Source organism: Triticum urartu, chromosome 5A (genome assembly GCF_056163025.1).
Source record: "Triticum urartu cultivar PI428250 chromosome 5A, HENAU_Tu73, whole genome shotgun sequence".
Lineage (NCBI taxonomy): Eukaryota > Viridiplantae > Streptophyta > Magnoliopsida > Poales > Poaceae > Triticum > Triticum urartu.
The window spans coordinates 527,549,266-527,555,681 of NC_141877.1; positions in this window are offsets into that span (position 1 = coordinate 527,549,266).

Genomic DNA, 6,416 nt, shown 5'->3' on the forward strand with positions numbered 1-6,416 from the left:
CCCCGGTGGCTAAGCCGCCACTGACCCTGCGGCTCACGAACAGTAGGATTCGTCGCTGCAACCGTCCGTGCGGCGCAACGGCCGTACCGTAACTCCATCACCCACTCCTGCCACGGCTCGTTTTCTCATGCTTGTCGCGGGCCGGCAAACCCGCAGGCTGCACTGCTCATGGCGCGTGAGCTTCTATGTTACCGTTCGGCTAACGACCTCTACGACAACTGGCTCGGCCGCATCGCCGAGCTCGTCAACGCCGCCGGTGAGGCCCCTGCACCGCCCCGTTCGCCCCGTCCCCTGCCGTCCCTAGTGGGCGATGTGGCTCATAGCGCGCCCCCTCCTCCTCCTCTGCACGGCGCAGACCCCGAGCCCAGGCGTGAGGCACACCAATGCGACCCGCCGTGCAGGGCACCAGCGCGTGATGAAGCAAGTTGCCAGGTGGTGTAGCGGCCCCAAGGAGAAGCGTGCACGCTTCCAGCACCACCGCGTCAAGACCGCGTGCCACTAGAAGCGGTGGCGCGCTGGCGCCAAGATCAAGTTTCCCCCATGCGACATGCCCCTGTGAGTGCGGTAGGCTGGCGTGCTTTCACCCCGGAGCTGCGCCGCGTCGTTTGGCCTGGAAAGTTCAAGCCGGATCTGCCTCCACAGTATGACAACACTCCTGACCCCATGGAATTTCGCTAGCTCTACGAGTTGAGCATCGAGGCGGCGACCGGCAACGACAAGGTCATGGCGAAGTGGTTCCCCATGGCCCTCAAGGATGGCGCGTGTTCTTGGCTCCTGAACCTCCCGCTGGGGTCGATCTCCTCCTGGGACGAGCCAGGCGAGCGCTTCATTGCTAACTTCCAGGGCACTCGTGACCGCGCTCCTGAAGCAGGCGACCTGCAGTGCGTAAAGTAGCAGCCGGGCGAGACCTTGCACAAGTACATACAATGCTTCACAAACGTTTGCCTCAAGATCCAAAAGGTGTCGGATAAGGCCATCATTTCGGTGTTTTCTGATGGCGTCCGGGATGTCAAGATGAAGGAGGAGCTCTCCATACATGAGGACTTGTGTTCGGCTCTGGAGATCTTCAACATGGCAGCTTGGTGCGCGAGGGCAGAGGAAGGTCGCCTCTCCCTCCTAGAGCTTCTGGAGGTCGATCCTAAAGACAAGAAGGCTAAGGCAAAGGAAGTGAAGCATAAGGGCCCCGCCGTGCTGGCCGCGGAGCCCGAGATGAAGCGCGATCGTGACCACAATGAGCCTCCCAGGGGCAACCGCCCGTGCTGCGTCTTCCACAATGTTCACAGCCACAACACCAATGACTGCCAGGAGCTCAGGGCAATCCACGACGGGTGCCTCGGCCGCTGTCCCGAGCATAGCGGTCGCGACTACGGTCGTGGAGGAGGCCGTGGTGGAGGCCGCTGGGACAACCGCTACCCCCGCTAGGACTGGCGTGACCAACCCCGTGAGGACCGCTGGCAGGGCCAACCTTGTGATGACCCCTGGCAAGACCAGCCTCGTGAGGACCGTCCTCAGGGCAATGCCGGCCTCCCTCCACTGCCGCCGCCAGGGAGAAATGACGATAAACGCCAAGATGATGGGGTTGGGGGCTTCCAAGAGCCTCATGCGATTGCCTGCATCCTGGGTGGCGCTCAGGCTCTCACCTCTCACCGCGTCTTCAAGCAGTTCGCTTGTGAGGTGAACGTGGCCCTTCCCAAGCTTGAGGCATCGCATCCCCTCAGGTGGTCCAAGCACGCCATCACATTTGACTCCATGGACCAACTCAAGTGCTCAGCCGCCACTGGCTCGCTCCCGATGCTCTGCATGCCAACCATCAGCAACATTCTCGTCACCAAAACACTCATCGATGGTGGCGCAGAGCTCAACGTTCTTTCCGTTGAGACGTTTGAGACGCTCCAAGTGCCCTATGACCAGCTTCTGCCTACCAAGCCATTCTTAGGGGTGACCGATGGCTCCATCATTCCCATAGGGAAGATCCGCCTCCTTGTCACCTTTGGCAAGCGTGACAACTACCACTCTGAGCTCATTGACTTCGACGTCGCCCACATTGGCCTACCGTACAATGCCATCCTCGGGTATCCGACCCTCGCGAAGTTCATGGTAGAAACTCACCACGGCTACAATGTCCTCAAGATGCCAGGAAGTGGGAGTATCGTCATGGTCGCCTGCGACGAGAAGGATGCGGTGTGCTCCCTCGAGCGTGCCTATCAGGATGCGGTGGTTGAGAACTCTGACGACGAGGGTGCCAACCTGCCTCCTGATGTCGTCCCCAAGAAGAAGAAGAAGCGGCTCCTCCCCAAGGGCCGCCCGGAAGCTATGGCGCCTACCAGTGGTGCCCCTAGCCCTATGCCCTTTGCTGGGTCGCCTTTCCCCTCGCATAGGAAGTCGCGCCCGGCGGCCCCTCAGGACGGGCTCGGGGGCTCTCATCTGGAGGGCCTCTGACCTGACCGGTGTGACAAGGGAGGCGTTTGAGTACCACGTGGAGGCGTGTTCCGACGCGCAACTCTGGGCGTGAGGCGCCAGGCACTTGGGAGTTCATCACCAAGGCAATCGAGGAGCTTCAAGGGGCACGAGCCATGCGTGGCGAGCGTCACCCCGCACCACATGCTGCAGCCGCGGCCCCTGACATGGGCGGCGGGCTACGCGTCTGCGTCAACATCCTAGGTCTCAACAAGGCTGCTTCGCAGGGCCTCTTCTGGCCGTCCCGTGTTGGCCAGAGCGGAGGCTACCCCTGTAGCTACGTCCGCATGCCATTTGGCTTGCTAAACATGGCCGCCTCGTACCAGTGCTTCATGTAGGGGGCCTTGGCGGACCACGAGGCGAGGCACCAAGTGGTCCCGATGGAGGAGGCACTGCACCCTTGCGAGCTCTCCAGGCCTCCAGAGCCTTCCGGGCCTCAGGACCCGACCGACTCATGAGGAGCGATCTTTGCAGCCCGCGTCTTCAGCTACCCCAACGCTTCTACAACGATGGTGCCAGGTGACTTTTTGGTTTGTTCAACCAAGGGCGCCCCTTGGGCTGCATCATCCTCAGGCTGCTAGAGCCCGCCCTCACAGCTGCGTCATTTTGATTCATGTACTCCAGACTAGTTATGCATGCTCAAGTTATTATGGTTGTTAACACTACGCCTATCGACCCGTCATCTATGGAGTTGCCTTTTGTGATCCCCGCATGTTGTTAACCCACCTCTCGCTCGTCCCGTGAGGGGGCTGCTGGCACGGCGTCTATGCTCGGGCCCGTCCCTGCAACGCTAATAAACCTAAGAGATCGAGCTCTGGCTCGCGGCCGGCCCCACGCACGTCACCTCACTAGGTCCTTAGTGCCTTCGTCTTCTCGCGGAAAGATCATGTGCAGGGTAGCAAGCGCGACTGCCCTTTGTGTTTTGTGACTAACTCGCAGGAACCTCCGGAGGCAGGACCACGAGCGGCTTCGCCAACACCTCGCCACCGCGGAAGGATGTCACGCTGCGTGCCGTGGGGCACGACCCCTCCTAGGTACCCCTCGGAGTGAGCCACTCTTTTCTCACGCAAGTCACTTGCATGTAAAAGGGGAGGCCCTTGAGCACCGCGCCTCAGGGGCTCCTACCGGCTCTGGAGCCCTCACCCCCTGGCCTTGATCATGGCATCGCGACCTGGCATACCAGCGGCGACCGAGCCTCACTCGAGGGCCGGGTCCCGAGGACATAGAGCACCCTGACAAGTGGGAGAGATGGAGTCGGTAGAAGCCCTATGGGGGGGAGCCATCAGGAGAAAGGCACAGCCTAACATCGCACAAGAAGCTCGCCCTCGCGGCAAGGAAACCATCGCAGACTCGCCAAGATAAGTCGCCTCACATGCCCAGGCGTGAACCCCATAATCGGTGTTTTGTCTCTAGCGATTTCGCTTAGGCAAGGAAACTCCCCTTTTAGTCCTTCGGGAGCCCTTTGCGCGCCAAAGGGGACCTCCTGAGCATCGCGCCCCGGGGGCTCTTACCGGACCTGGGGCCACTCACCTCCTGGCCTTGACCACAGCATCACGACATGGCATACCAGCGACTACCGAAGCTTGCCTGGGGACTGGGTCCTGATGGCGTAGAGCACTAAGCTACCGCGAGAATAAAAGGGGGGAACCGTGCCCAAGCGAGAGATGCAAACTCAACATAAGTTAGGGGCGCTAACATTAAGGCAAAAGTGTCACGATCTTTACACACCCCCGCAGGGCCCTTCATGATTTTTGCGTAGGAATGAAACAAAAGGAAATGACTTCCCGAGGATTGCAACCCAGGCAGCGTCACCCATGACGCCTGGCCGATGCCATTCCTCTCCTAAGCCCGAGCGCGATGATGCAACGGCTCGTAACAGTCGTTGCTTGAGCTTGGTCCGGAGGAAGCGCCGCTGCTGCTGGAGGAATCACGGACAAGGCCAAGGGCAAGTTCACCACCAGGGGCCTCGCCGCCTTCGCCGGCCTGAAGAGGGGTCGCCGTCTCGATCACCTCCGCTGGGGCAGCATTCTAGACGTCGGCCATTCTCTCCGAAGACCTTGAAGAAGAGCGTCGACGCCTTGTCGTACTCAAAGTGGATGGCGTGCCTCCCCTCTGAGTTGCAGGCGCGGGTGATCGCGCCCCATCCTCGGGTCATGGACACGTCACCGGAGTAGACGACCTTGACCTCCACCTCTAAAGCTTGGCTGTAGCAGCCGTCATGCTGCAGCCACAGCTCAACAGGCCCCTTTGACGGTATCTCCCCCGCCAGGGACAGCGGGAGCCGAATCCACGTGCGGGGTGGCATTACCATCCACACCACGAACTTGCGGGCCGTGCCACACGCATGGGCTTGCAGGCAAGGTGGCACTACAAGAAATATGTCAACTTGTGACCTTCTGTCAGTGACCCTGGAAGAATTGGTCATAAATTTATGACCATTTTAGACCAATTGGTCAAAAGTTGTTCGGAGGGCTCCAAACCCTAAACCATAACAACCATTTAAGTTAGAAAGGTCGTAATTTCATTAGAGGAAATGGTCGTAAAGCTGGCAACACTGTCCACTGCCTCATGCCTAGCTGATAATGACCAATATAAATGGTCACTACACTTGAGTTCGAATGTATTAGGATGATTAGGCAGCCACCTCAGCAACCACGCTTATGTGTCATTGTCTAGGTGTCATTTTTGCTTAGATGTTTATATTCAACAAACAGGAGGAGCCCATTTGACAACAGGTGGGCACACACTGACAGGCGGGACCCATTTGACAGGTGGGGCCGAGTGATTAATTCACCCAAAAAAGATGTGCGTGCTGGGACTCGAACCTACGACCTGGCGCTAGCTTGGCTCGCTCGCTACCAGTGGGCTAGAGAGGGACTATTGCTCATACATGGGAATTTATCTATACATTATATAAAACCACGTCTCTCTCGTATCAGTGACAAGTGGGACCTTCTGACCAGGTGGCATCGAACAGAGCAACACTTAGCGTTTTTCTAGGTCTTCCGACCAGGTGGTGGCGGGCGGTGGGCGGAAGCAACCAGCAGGGGCCAGCGGACGAGGGCGGGGTCGGCAGGTGGCGGGTGGCGGGCAGAGGCAACCGGCAGGGCCAGCAGACGAGGGCGGGGCCAGCGGCCGAAGCGACTAGCAGGGGCCGCTCGCCTTACCCACAACCTCACCACAGGTGACCTCGCCCACGGCCTCGGGGGCGGAGGCGGGGTAGGGGCGTGGGCGTGGAGGCGAAGCGACCAGCAGGGGCGGGGGCGGTGACCGGTGTGGTGGTGCAGGGGCCAGTCGCCTCGACCATGACATGAACGGCGACCTCGCCGCTCGCCTCGCCCATGACAGGAACGGCGACCTCGCCCACGCATGGGGGACTCGCCGCTGCCGCAAGCAGATCTCGCCCATGTATGAATCCCTCTCCTCCCCCCTCTCCTCCTTGTTGATGTCATTGATTTGATGTAGATTTGTTAGGAGAATCTCCACACACACACACACACTTATTTGATGTAGGTCTATTGTAAGCTTGGAAAAATCTCTTGCAAATGGCATTGATGAATTTGGTAGAAATTGTGAAGAGAATTTCTGTTGATGAAATTGTTAGGAGAATTGTTGTTGATGAAATTGTTAAGAATTCTTTTGGAATTTAGTCAATTGTTAGCGGTGAATTATGTTGTCAGCAATCAATAGAACAGAGCTCTCTGTTCTAGTTTGTCCATGAGTAAATTGCGGTGATGAAATTGCTGTTAGTCTTTCCCTAAAACAGGATCCTTCTAAATTCCTGATTTATTTTGTCCATTGATACGTCTCCAACGTATCTATAATTTTTGATTGCTCCATGCTATATTATCTACTGCTTTGAATGTTTATGGGCTTTATTATACACTTTTATATCATTTTTGGGGCTAACCTATTAACCCAGAGCCCAGTGCTAGTTTCTGTTTTTACCCTGTTTTAGG